Raw genomic sequence first — 14651 nt, forward strand, 5'->3', positions numbered from 1 at the left:
TTCTAGTAGCCATGTCTAAAATCTGTTTGGCTGCTAATTAAAAAACCTAGTGCTTTTGTCATTAAATTATTGCATTCAGCTACATTTATGCAATGCTCCCTGTACTCAAACATCCTGCGTCAAACAACAACGGAAACGAGAAAAAGAAAAACAATCCAACACTGAGAAATTTCAGAGTAATTCTGAGCAATGACTCAGAATACCTATTCTGTTTCACAAACAGCCCACTAATTAAACTCTCTTATGAGCTCTATTAACCGGTTTTTCCAATGCACAGAGGAAAAATCATTTATTATAGACCGGAATACAAAATTTAATATTAACAACACAATCTGTATCTGCAGTATTTTAATCTGATCAACCTAAACATAAATACAAGCTGCAAACTGACATCTAAGAAGGTTCATCTGTAGTAGCTAGATTTATGTGGATTACTTTACACAGCATCTGGCAAGACACTGAAAGGTGATGCCGACTTTATCATGTGCATATTCCAAAATATGGTTATCTATAAACTCTCACCATCCATAAAAGGGTAGACTACAATGAGCCTTAATTTACAAATACAATGCCCTGTCTAAGCTTTAAAAACAGCAGTACTTTTTCAATCTTCATGAACTGTGAAAGAAAAGGGACTAGTGTGGTGCTTCAAGTATTTATAATACTCTTTAATACAGGGGTTTTCAGGACAAATTTTTTGGTGGCCTCAGAGTGCAGCCACCAACTATTGCTGGTGGTCGCTCTCACACTTTTTCCTAAAATACTTAACTTGCTTTAGGAAAAAATAAATAAATACGCACATATGCCTGTTTAAATCACTGTAATTTATTTTTTGCTAGCTGGTAAGTCTGTTGTGAAAAGTGATATTAACAAGCATACAAGTATGCTTTTCACAGCAGACTTACTCAGCTCTGTCAAGCATGGGGACAAGTTAAGCTCTGGAGGGGGGTGAGGTGAGGGAGAGGCAGTGGGAGCTAGAGGCAATGGGGCTTGGAGGGGGGCTGGAGCCTGAAGCCCTGTGGCCAGAGCCTGCCGCCCTGCTGTCCCGTCACCTCAGGGCTGCTGAAGCCCAAAGCCTGAACTCCACCGCCCTTGGGAAGGTGAGGAACTCACCGGCTGCCTGGTTCTCCAACATTGTGCCCCAGGTATCTCCACAGGGGGAGCAGGCCCAAACCTCTGCTGGCGGCCCCAGCAACCAACATCAAGGCAGTGCATCCAGGAGTAACAGGAAGGGGCCCGCTACTTTGCCTGCCCCACTGCCCGTAACAGCCCAGGAGGCCGTGGCCGCAAGCAAAGCCCCTGGTGGCTGCATATGACCACGTTTGAGAAACGCTGCAACATACTGTGTAATGGAGGAAAAAGGAAACATGCTAAAGCAGGGAAACGTTGCCAGCTCATTGTCCACATGTACTAAAACTAACTAGGTCTATCACTGAAATTTATGGATAAATTTCAGTGGAAAGTCAACCACTTCTCATTAATTCTACTTCTGTCCAACATGCAGGATTCAAAGTGATACTTTCAGCAAGTTTATTAAAAACCTCTTCAAAGAAGTTACCTTCAACTGTGGTCATTTGCTACAGGTACCACAATTTGAGTATTCAATTGAAGACATACCCAATGGCCAGCACTGTTCCTTTCACAATGTTAACTTAAAAAAAGTTATCCTGTTTAATGTGTGTTTTATTTTCCTACTTTGGGTCCCAATTCAGCAAGGTACTTACACAGCATTATGATTCCAATCTACCAGGAAGCAAAAAGGCAAACGATCTGTGAGAGTCAAGCCCTATATATAAAGCTTCCAGTCTACCCAATTCTTTTTAGAAAGAGAGGATTCAGGGATAGAAAGAAGTTTAAAAAGGTAGAAATATGGGGAAAAGCGACATAAGAATAAATGGAAGTGAGGAGGCAGGTGCATGTAGGATTGGAGAAGAAAGGATTAGGAATAAAAGAATTACCAGGGAATAATTTCTCCTTGGCATATGTCCCTCTTCTTCCATTGTGCTAATAGGGACAGTGAGGATAGCCAAAAAAATATAACAAATAGTACCCGGAGGAGGAGGGCTTGCCTTGCTTACAACCCCAGGATATGGTCAGCTCCAGCTGATGGCATTTTATACATGTGTGGAGACAACACAGAGAGACACTTTCTATGCCTGGGAAGTAGGTGCATCAGCCCTCTCAACCGAGGAAACCATGACCCCTCCAGTAGAGTGACAACTGACCAGCTGGGGTGCTGGCGCTCAGTTTGCTTGTAGGAGAGTAGGATGCAGCCCTTCAGCCACCCATTTTCGTGGCAGCCTCAAAACAGCCAAACTGGCAAACTTTTCCAAACTCTTGTGACCACACATGTGTGAATGCCTGTAATAATGAGAGCACTCAATTCTATCCCCCGATCTGGTGGCTGTTTCAGCCATGAAACAGCCACCTGAGGAGACAGTAGTTTGAAAGGGACTTCCAGAGGGTCAAATGGGAGACCCAGGAGCATTAACAAAAAAATAAATAAATCAGTGACTGATCCCACTAAAGGTGATGTGTGTTCAGTACTTGTTCAGACCAGGATGAACTTGTGAAGGAGCAGGGATACCCATGTCTGACTAAGAAGATGGTCTGAAATGTGAGTACGATAATGTGCTCTCTCTCTGATCCTGTGATGATAAAGTCTCCTGGGCTGAAATGGATCCCAAGAGACTGGCATCTGTGGCTAGAGAAACTGGGAAATGGTGGGGAAGTAAAGAGAGACCCACTGTGATGGGGTTAAGTAGGAGCACTAGGTAATCAGGGGGGACAGGCTGTTAGTGAGAGAGAAAGATCCACATAGGTAACATATACGGTGGTACCTGGGCAAAAGGAAGGCATATCGGGGCTTAAGATGGAGAGAGGTTCAGAGAATCAGATCCACAATGGCTGCAAAGTAGCCTAAAAGATGAAGAATCATCTCTGTCTGGCACGAAGGAGGGAGCCAGGACTTGAGACAGAATCCAATAGAGATTGAAGCCTGTTTTGAGAGGAGGGCCGCAGCCATTCTGGAATCCAGGCTGGTTTAAAGGTGCAGAAGGGTCTGAGAGAAAAGCGGATGGGACTTGTTCTGAAAGATTATGAAACCATGGGATGCCAGGTATCACAGTACCCTGTTCTGTGATCATTCTACCACGGGAGCACAGAGCACCTGAATCAGGATGTCACTGAGATAGGGATGCAGATGCTTCCATCAGAGCCACCAAGATCTTCAGGTGGTGATCAGAGAGGGTGAAGCAGAGAAAGCACCAGTGGACTGGGTGTTTGGAATCATAGAAGGTAGGCATGACAAAATTCAATTGAGCAAAGGAAGTCAGAGTGAAGAAAATGGACCCAGGTGGTTAGAGATGTGCAGGTTTAGGAGATGGAATAAGAGGCGGGGCAGAAATTCCTCCTCTTCACAGGCTTGTGGCACAAGGAAATAACAGGATTAAAATCTAACCCTTCTTTATCTGGACAGAGAGAGAGGGCAAATGCTCCCCTTGTCCAGAAAGTCCAGAGTTTCACAGCCCGGGGCTTAGGCTTCTGACATTTCCCAGCACCAAAGGGTTGGAAGAAAGCATTTAGACCTGGGAAGATGTCAGTGCAGTGACAGTGGAACTGTCTCTTGTGTAGGCATCCTGAGAGGAACCTTGTTGAAGTGCTGAAGCCAGCCTCTCTTTGTAGGAGAAGATGGAAATGGGGCTGGCTTGATCTGATCAGGCTCAAACAGAGTAATGCTGCCATCCTTGAAGAGGAGACAATTTGAGGGATGGGGGCATCAGGAGGCCCATTCTGAAGAGACATGCTATTTGCAGGTGCTGGGGCTGCCAAGAAATCTGTGGGGCACAGAGAGGAGACCTCGGGATATATACTACCACAGGCAACAGCTCCCAGCTCCCTGATGGTCTCCTCAAGCTGGTAACTCCCAGAGGCCCAGACAGAAGGAAGTCTGGTAGTGCTTCCCATGGCTGTAGAGAAAGTGTGTCAGCGCTTCAGGGAGATGTGTGGAGGAGAGGCGGCTGTGATGTTGGCAGAAAGGAAAGTTGCGTGGGATGTGGAAGCATTTCAGTATCAGCCACGCTGTTTTTGTGCCGCTGGTTGTGCAGGCTGCTTGGGATAAGCACCAGGGACAGAGGCAGGGGTGCAATTAAGCTGAGCCAGTTGCTGGGATGGATGGAGGATAGGAGGTCTCTAGCATGGCAGACAGTGCCCCCACTGCAGCAAGGGGAGGATGAATGCTGGGCAATGTAGCCTTGGCGCCTCAAAAGGTGGCAGATTTCTTGGTGCGCTGTCTATTGCTGCCCCTCCCGCATAAACCCAAGTCTCACTGGGAAGCAGCGGACTCAAAAGAGAGACTGAAGCGCCACTGCTTTTCTGGGAATCTTTTCTGTCCCTTTCCGTCTCTCTGTCCTTATCTTTCTATCCTCAGCTCTGGGCCTAGAAGGGAAGAAAAGAAGAAGGGTTGGGGAGAGGAAAAAATTAGGCATGGAAGTCCATGCAAAGGAAAAAAATACAGGAAAGAAGATGGCAGACTGGGGTCATGATAGATTCTTTGCCTTCCTGTTTCCTGATAGGTGGAGCCACATAATTCTTCATGTCCTATTTGTAAGATGAAAAAGCGGGCCATAAGACACAGATTTATTTCATTCAGTAGATACAACAGAAAATCCCTTAAAAGTAACATTAGACCTGCAGAGCATGATTTCAGAGGCAGATCTGTACTTAGTTGTTGACCTACAATATTATTGCCAATCCTTACTAATTAGAGATGATGGGCAGGTGGAGTTATTTACTCAAAACAAACAATTATTACATAAAGAATAAGGTACACAACCATTATAGGTATTTAAAACACTTCAAAACAATGTCAGTTTGAACCTGGCAAAGTTAATTAGGAAGGTCTTTCACAGCACAAGTCTCAGGCTTTCCTATTCCCCCTCTCCCACACACACACACTGGCCCCACATCTCTTTTCAAATTTAAAGCCATGGCTTTTTTCCTATAGTCAACAAATCAAAATTCTTTTGTTCGCCTGTGTAGAATATGCATAAGACTACTGCAGTGAGGCGATAAAGAAAATGACGGATGCAAATGTGACCGTTTTTCCTCTGCATTCAGAAGAGACATCAAGCCACACCAAATACGTTTTAGAAATTCAGCACTGTGATGCTGATTGCTATTTTTTCCCCCTCAAAGCTAATGAATACACTTCAGATACTTAACACAAATGTTTATTTAGATAATCAATATTTGGAGATTTTCTTGGATATGCAGCAGTGAGACTAGGTATATCTATGCTCAAGGACAGAATGCACTTGAGGAAACACAGATATAAAAGGGAAATAAATAGGGCACCAAATTAAGAACAATATATCTGAAAAAGAAGGTTGCTAGTATCATTCAGTATCACATATTTAGAGGTTTAAAAACAATGCTGTTTTTAGATATAATGGATAATCCAAATTGTATCTCCACTATTAATATGTTAAGTATTTTTTTTAACATTTTAATATTTTGACATACTACCTCAGCATTTCTGACTCAGGCATTACTCCCAGAACCAAGATGTTTTAGAACAAAAATCAGAGCATGTTTTGTACTCCATTTGATCCACTGTAATAATTTTTCTTGTTCAGTCTTAACAGATAATATTTTATACTTCAAACCTAGCCTTTTGTCCATCTGGGCACATCTGAGTTTTAGCTGAAGCTTGCCTGCACTCTTTTTGATCACTGTTTCATTCACTGCATTTCAACTGCTGACACAAAAACATAAAACTAACATTTATAGAAAAACCACTAACCTACCAGTCACCTCATCAAAATTGAGCTAATTCACTTAATTCAGGATTTGTTTCCGGATAAACGGACTCTGGCAGAGTAGTCACTCTGCTTGCCACAATAATGAAGTTCTTCTATTTCAACAAATACTAATCAACCCAGAGTCCTGTGTTTTCAACAAAGCCACATACAGAAAAATTAAATGTTACATTTTTCAACAGAATTGCAATCTGGCCTATTTGGGAGGAACTAAATCTGACCTTTAAAAAACAGAAACAAAAAACCCAACCAAACCATCATTCTAGGATTGTTAGCTAATTATATAATCACTTCCCATGGTGGTGGCACAAAGTTTCTTCTCTTTTGAAAGATCACTAGGTTTTAGCAATATTGTGACCTATGCCGAGATGCACTGGAACACAGCCATTGCCATACTGAATCAGATTAGTGGTCTGTCCAATCCAGTATCCTGTCTCTAAACAGTGGCCAGAATCAGATGCTTCAGAAAAAGGTGGGGAAAAAACCAAACCAAAATGAAACCCATACCCATAATGGATGAAAATGGAATAACCTTAATGGAGTTTCCCCTGTAAATCCTGTCAGTAGCTGGTTTATGCCATGAAGCACAAGAGTTTATATCCTTTCTAAACAATTTTTAAAATCTTATCTAATGTAATCCCTATGTAATATAATCCCATCTACCTAATGTACTTAAAATAGGCCACATACTGCTGGAAATTGTAATCTCAAAAGGGAAAACTTTTTTAAAAATGTAACCACTGTTTTAGCGATACAAAGTCTGAAAAATAGTTTATATGCAAATTAGGGTTTCAGTTGTTTAGGATCAGATAAATATAACTGATTGTGAAGCACGGTACTGAATTATCTGCATTTAGCTCATGTTGTTCTTCCAGGATTAAACATTTGAGACAGTCTTTTTTCCAAGTGTTCTAGAGAAAATTTAAATAAAGAGCCCAAGACTACAAGCTCTGTGCTTGCATAACTTTTAGTCAATAAGTTACTCCTGGGAGAATTCTGCACCAAAAAATTTAAAATTCTGCATATTTTATTTGTCAAAGTAACACAAAACATGCGGGTTTCAATTATTTTGGTACGTTATTTCAAAACACCTGTCAGCAAGTATGTCTAACAATATAGGCAACAAAAGAGATTCCCCCCAGGAGTAAAATTAAAGAAACCCCTCTGACAACCCAGTTCCTTTTTCTGTTATGCTTTTGTCAGGCACCTCAGTCTGGGTGTGTCACACATGCCAGTTGGGCACATTTTGGGGGAAAAGTCTGCCTCTCCAGTCTTTTAGTCAATTTTTGTGTTTTCACACTGCACCCCGTAGGGTTACCATATTTCAAGTTCCCAAATAGAGAACACTGCTGGGGGAAGGGAAAGTATAAGGTTTTTTTTGGGGGGTGGTACTAGAGGGGTATGTTTGCACTGGGAGGAGGTATTTGAGGGGTGCTTGAGGGGGCTGCATGGGGTTCCCACGGCTCAAACCCCTGCAACCCCTGCCCTGCAGAGCCCCGACGCAGGCATCGCTCTGCAAAGCTTTGTTACTGTAACACTGGGCAGAGACCACCAGTATCTGCTGATTGGGGGCGGGGGGGGGGGGGGTGGTCACAATTTAAAGGTTCATCTGCCCCCATAAAAGTTCATGTCATGCCCTCCACTGCCCCAAGTCTTCCCTCCCGGAAAGCAGTGGCCCCTCCCTGCAGCTCACAGCTGTTGCTCCTGCCTCTCCCCACAGGGCATAGCTCACCAGCTCCAGTAGCTGCTGCACACAGAGGAGATCTGGTCACACCATGTAACCAAGCAGGGCTGGCAAACCCGGGAACTGCAGGCGCACCTCGAGCTAGGGAACCAGGCTCTGCAGCACCAATTCTGCAGGGGAAAATGTAATTCTGCGCAGAACATTAATTCTATGCAAATTCTGTATTGTGCAGTAGTGCAGAATTCTTCCAGGAGTAAAGTATTCCACCTGCAGCTCCTGGAATCAGACCCCAAATAAACAGGAGCAGGAGGAAACACATCAGATTCAGATATCAATAACTGTACAATCTCTTTCCCCATGAATAAGAGAAATATCTTTCTCCATGATAAAGAAGCATATTTTTACCATTCTATATAAATATGTCTAAATAACTTAACAGAGTGCTTTTGCCACAAAAATCAAGGCTTCAGTATAAAAATAGTGAATTTTCGATTAATAAAACAAAAAGTTCCCATTACCTCTTTCTAGCAATATTATTCTAAGTACAGGCTTCACTATGGTATCGTTTTCTATCTGCATGCACTCTATTACCTAAAAGATCTTTCCAGTCATAACTTTAAATACTATTTTTGGTACTGCTTTATAGGCTTTACATTTTGGGGTGTGGTTTTGTTACCTTCTTCAGAAGGTTCCCTGTTCTCAAGATGCACATTATGACCACTTGCCAACCTACTCTACCATTCACCAAATCCTCCAATTAAGTTACTTAAAGTTTGAACATCTCCAGCTGCAGGTGGGCAGGGTGAAACTGGAAGAACAATGCTTACTAGGAAATGACCTAGTGAAGTCTCCTTATTATCACCTGCTTGTTATACCTCAGAAACTTCTCCCCTGCAGAAGAATCACCATTATGTAACACTTCTATATCTAGTTTTCCTCCTTTCTACTTCCCAGACTCTCTGTTGCAATTTAACGCCAGCTAAAGGCTTCTGCTCTTGTAGCATCAGGACTCCTGATGAAGACCCCAGCTAGGGTTTTCAGAAGTGATTAGTGATTCTGGGTGCTCAAACTGAAAAACTCTGAAGGGGCCCAAATTTCGGAAAGTGTCAAACACCCATCTATAAAAAAACAGGCTTTACTAAGACATCACCAGCTGAACACCAAAAAATTGAAGCATCCAAAACTACTAGTCAATAAATAAAATCTAGACCCGCCACTTTAACCACACACTATTTTCCTCTTGTGTTTGCTGGTGAGTCACTAGCAAAACAGATGGCCAGGAAAAAGAAATAGTCACACCTGCTTGTCTATGGAGTGATCACCTCAGTAGCGCCAACCTCCTCCTCCTCTTGCCTTAAAGGCTTTTTAATGCATGCTTTAATATCAGGTTACTCATTGTTTTAGTGCAGGGGTTCTCAAACTGGGGGCTGGGACACTTCAGGGGGTCGGGAGGTTATTACATGGGGGGGGGGTCACGAGCTGTCAGCCTCCACCCCAAACCCCGCTTTGCATCCAGCATTTATAATGGTATTAAATATATTTAAAAGTGTTTTTAATTGATATGGGGGGTTGCACTCAGAGGCTTGCTATATGAAAGGGGTCACCAATACAAAAGTTTGAGAACTACTGTTTTAGTGCCTATGGGAAAGAACCTGGAAGGCAGCAGCATTGCTTGCAACAAAGCTTACTCCTGCACCCTACAATGACACAGTATACACAACGCACAATTGGACTTTGCTTCCAAATTCCTCATGTAGATAACTTTGGGGCAATTTGATCAGAGCCTTTTGCTTCTTTCCTCCCCTCCATGTCGTGGAAGGCGAGACAAGGAGAAGGGAGATTTTAAGGCCCATAATTTCTAGCTAGGATAGTAGAAGATACACCCAATAACCAGACTCTAACCATATGCAGATTAGAGCCTACTTCAGTGCTTTCACTCAGTGGCTGGCACATTCTTTCTTTTCACTTGAACCATCAAGAGGTCAGTGGTTGAGATCTTCCTGAACTGAAATTTTACAGCAACAGTCGACAGATCCCAGTCTCTACCTCTGGTGCATATTAATAAACTGACATCAAATGACATGGGGCAACCTTTATGCTTCATTCACAGAGTTGGGTACAAATTAAAAGAATTGGCGGCAGAGTGGGTGGGAATGAACTTCCCGCACTGGAATATTCCTGATTGGACATCTGATTTCAAGATATAAACCAGGAATATTCAAACTCTGTCATATGCTGCATGTTTCCCACACAGCAATCCTGTGACACACATTTACTCTGTAATATGTCTGGATCATTATGAGATTTTACCAAAACAAAACCTACACCTTGAAAATCACTTTTGAAATTTCTCTACAGATTAACAACAAATAAATCTATAAACACCAGAAATATAGTTTACCAAAAAAAAAGAAAAGAAAAAAAAAGAAACTGCCTTGGCCCAAAATTCAGCTTCAGATTTGGCATTGCGGGGGGAGGCCTATTGTACATGTATAGAAGATTCTAAACAGGTGTTTGGGTTTTTTCCCCCTTAAACAACAAGCATTATGTGAGTCACCAGTAATAACCAATTTGGGTTGCCTCAAATAAGATTTTTTCTTAGAGATGTTCTTCATTGTTTGAAGAAAGGTCCAGTCTATGTTAGTATCTGGATCTATATTGGTTAACATTGTCCCTTCAAAATCCCCTTTCGAATTCAGGGCCTGCTCCTGTTCCATTTAAGTCAATGAGAGCTTTGCCACTGACTTCATTTGGAGTCAGATCAAATAAAAATATGAACCTACAAATTGATGCAATTTAGCCTAATTTTTAAGCACTGAGTTCCAAAGTCATCTAAAGCAGTACCCTTCCCCTGAAAGGCCATCTTCTTTCATATACTTGTCTTTCTTTTTTCCCTTCTTTCTTTATCCTCCCGCACCCTAAGATGCATGCATATGGCGTCCACGAGCTTCCATAGTTTATTTTGGTCTGGTGCTTGTTTGGTACAGGCTTCTGAGTGTCACATTGATAGATTTAGCTTCTTTCTCTATTGTGCTACATAACGTTTCTGTAGGTCACCCTCATTTTCTCTTTCCAGTTGGTGTTCATTTTCTCTTTCATGGAAGTTACATTGGTGGCATCCTTCTACAGTGTCCTAAATATGTTTATCATCGTCTTTTTTCTGTGTTTGATGGTTTAAACTGGTGTGCTCCACTTAGTTTTTCTGATGTTGCAATAAACTGTTTCCGATAGACTGAAAATCATCTGCTGACATTCACTTTGGAATGAGTTGATTTTATCAATTGCTGTTGTGTATTTCCATGAGTCTGCTCTACAAAGCAGGACAGTCACAATGCCTGCGTTAAGTGTTCGTACTTTTGTATCAGTGCAGATCATGCTATTTTTCCAAATCTTTTCAAGTTTATGAAAATTGTTTGCTGCTTTTGATATTTGTTGCTCACCATCTAGCATGGTGTCACTATCATAGCACATCTTGGTCTTTAGACGTATACAATGACTTACTTCTTTCAGTGTTTCTCCATCTACCCCGATGGTTGCTTTTGGAACGTTGATAGCCATATAGTTCATCCTTCCCCTCTTGATGAACAAACTAATTTGTTTTGCTATGTCTGTCAAAAGCTGGGTCTTTTCTTCCATTAAGCAATGTGTTGAACTGAGCAGAATAATGTCATCAGCAAAAACAAGGTAATCCAATTTCCCATTATCATATGTCCATAAAATTCCTCTGTTGCCTTCTGTGGTTATTTTCCTCATGATGCAGTCAATGACCAGTGTAAACAACAGTGGGGGCATAATACACCCTTGTTTTACCCCAGTTGTCACTGCAAATCATTGGCTGATGTTATCATCTCTGACCACACATTCAGCATCATATAGGTCTTTGATGATTCTAGTTATTTTTGTTGGTATTCCATAATATGCCCTTATTTTCCATAGAGTGCCTCATGTACACTAGCCTTCTGGAAAGCTATACAATTTATTAAAAGAGTTGTTTGCCACTCTGCACACTGTTCTATTTATAACAGCAACAGTATTGGCTACATAATCTGAATGGTCTAAAATCTGCTTGTGTTCCCCTCTAAATTGGCAATCTATTTCATATACTGCTGCTTCAAAATGTTTGTGCTATTTAGTTTCCTCACTCAAGTCCCTTCTTTTTCATTTTTGGAGAGCAGCTTATTAAACCTGAACAACCGGATTGTTGGACGAAATATGCTGTAGCTATGAAATGGTACAGCAGGGACCAGTTTCACTGTTAATTTAAAATGCTAGAATTAATTAGGTAGTGCAAATGAAGAATTTAATAAGCACACTTTATAACCACAAGTTCTGCTTTTATTAAAACTCCCTGCCAAATGATGGCAAATATCTTTGGTCTTTCTGTTTTTCCCTGTCTCGTTTCCTTACATTCTCTGCAACTAAAATACATTTTTCAGTTGAACTTCTCCCCCATAATTAAAATGTATGCCTGAGTTATATCTCCACTTTCAAATCATTAGCATCTTTTTAAAAAGCTACTGTATATCCTGCCTGTTCAGAAAAGCTACCAAACAAAACTGAAGTTCACAATTTTGGTTTTGAATACCAAATTAAAGGCTGTCTTGGAACCTGTCATTCCTGTTACAATTGAGCTCAGCGTACTACCAAATTAGCATTTTTTTCAGTAATAAAGGTGTATGCTTGTTTAAACACGTGTCTTTCCTAAGCAAGTGGTAACATCATGAATTAGTTTTCTTAAAAATCTTATGACTGTTTCAGAAGACCTGTATGAAGACTGTGAACAGATTATTATTGTTGTTGTAGTTGTTCATAAACAGTAACTTTAATCTCTATTAAAATAATGGCATAACAATCCTGAATATAAATTCTCTCAAGGGGATCTTGTATGTTTAACAGACTTTGTTTAGCTCTGAACTCCTTGTAAAAAATATTTCGGGAATCTAAATATTATCTGACTAAATTCTGTGCATTTCCTTAAGGTGGGGAACACTAGAGCTTTTGCCCAGTTAAATGTTCACCCTCCTATTTGAGATTTTTCTAATATGATTTTGCCAGTCTAACAATTTTAGATCACATTTGAAATATGCCCTTTTATTTTTCTGAAAGCATTTGTTTAAAAATCCCTTAACCACAACTTTAATTCAAATTTTGCTTTTACTTTATAATCAACGTTATATTTTACCAGCAAGGAGAAAGCGATTTATTGTACAGTATATGCAAGAGGTCCATATTCTTCACAGAAACTGTGCCAGTGTTTGTTAAAATGACTCACTTATCAGTCCCTACTTTCTATAGTAGACCTTGTATATATTTTTATGTTATTTATTCACTGACAAAACAACTATCCACCACAAAAGATGGATTTTCTGAACAAAAATATGCAAAAATCCACAAGCAGATTGAACATGAACTGTTTCAGAGCTTTGCTTAAGTCCACAAGCATGTCAAGAGAATTTACTGTGCACTGTTGTTAATTTTATTCTGCAGTACATCTTCAAAAATTATGCTGCCTGATGTTAATAATAAAGCAGATAATCATTGAAAAGGCAGACATTCTGACAAGCTCTCACTCCTACAAAGAACAAACTTGAAAGATATTTCAGCCTTGATTTTTATTCACTTGCATTTCACTATTCAATACATGGGCCAAGGGTTGATCAAACTGAACTGGGTCTGTAGTGAGAGTCTGGTCTTGTCTTTTTAGTTGTTTATGCTCATCTTGATGAAAATGACAACTGTGTGTGTTGGTGAACCTCTTGGGGGGGGGGGGGATGACACACTTCTTATCTAGTGCTGTGTACCATGACCAGAGGCCAACACCCATAGTTTAGACATAGTTTGAGAAGATTTATTTATTTAACATTCTAATCACTGGTACTCCCCAGGCTTCAAGGTTAAGGGGCCTGGAAAAAATATGTCTGAAGCAGGTGGAGGGAAAGAGTGGACTGGTCTTCCAGTCTTCTCGCTGGACACAGGAAGAGAAGACCAGTAGCTAAAACTGCATGTCAGGTCCCCCACTATTCTATTTGCTCCAAGGGGACTTTCTGATGTAGGGGAACCAGGTTTAGATGTGGTGGCAGTTGTTTCCATTGCATGGTGAATTCAAGATGAAGGGAAAATAAAAACTCAGAAGAAACCATCATGGTTTTCTATCAGCATAATCAAAGTGAACAAGGTAATTCTGAAAATAACTGAGTCTCAAAGAACCAAGTCCATTTCCCAAACTTCAAACCACTGGGACTCTGGAATGGAGAGAAATTATCAGGTGTAAAGATTTGAAAGGTGCCTAAGTTATCTGAGATCCTAAGTTCCATTTTCACACTTAGAAGCCTACTGAATTCCATGAGGCTTTGGCACCTAAGTGCATAAATCAGTCTGGAGAATGGGACGGAGGCCGTAAATCCCTTAGGCGCTTTTGAAAATTTTACTCCAATCTAATTTTTGGAAAACTGGTTGCACACAAATCCTTTCACAGAGAATGATCCAATTTATATTGAAAGAAAATTTCTAGGGGGACAACCACCCAGAAACATATGCAAAGCTAGTACACGCACTTTCTTACAGCATCTACTAATGAGGCAGCATGAAACCAAGAGGAAACAGTACACACAGGAAAGAAAGTAAAGACTAAGACAACATCCAGGGTTCTCATCCCACCAAAGAAATAACAGATGGCATTTTTCTACCCATCTAAACTCAGGATTACATGTAGGGAAAAACATCACTAATTTTGAGACATCTAGAAAGCTAAAAATATGCTGGTAGCTACTGAAAAATAGGATTTTTCCATGATCAAAATCCAGACTGGAAGCACGAGACTCTAGAGGCACGAGACTCTAGTGGCACTTGATTTAAAAGTTACACTTGTTTGTCTACTCATATCTAACACACTTGAAGTTACCTGTAATTTTAGTTCCTTAGATTAGAAAGAAAAAACACAATAGTTTTGTAACTAATTGACAGCTGTGCTAGCAAATATCCAGGGAAATATATTCTAGTACAGTGTTAGGTTGCTGTACCATGCACGCAGCTCTGCTCTTAAGAAAAACACTTGGAACATTCCACAATCTAAATAAAGCCCAAGTAAAGTCAACTCACTGCCCTGTTTTTAATCTTCTTCCTTGCACTCCTGAAGCTGTCTTCCAGTC

General features: G+C 40.8%; 1 protein-coding gene across 8 annotated transcripts in view; it reads right to left on the reverse strand.

Moving 5' to 3' along the window:
- The window catches only part of ELAVL4 (ELAV like RNA binding protein 4), a 109126-nt gene that overhangs the window by 35262 nt on the left and 59213 nt on the right, over positions 1 to 14651 (reverse strand). The window lies entirely within an intron of this gene.

The sequence above is a fragment of the Mauremys reevesii genome, linkage group 8, assembly GCF_016161935.1.
Source record: "Mauremys reevesii isolate NIE-2019 linkage group 8, ASM1616193v1, whole genome shotgun sequence".
Taxonomy (NCBI): Eukaryota; Metazoa; Chordata; order Testudines; family Geoemydidae; genus Mauremys; species Mauremys reevesii.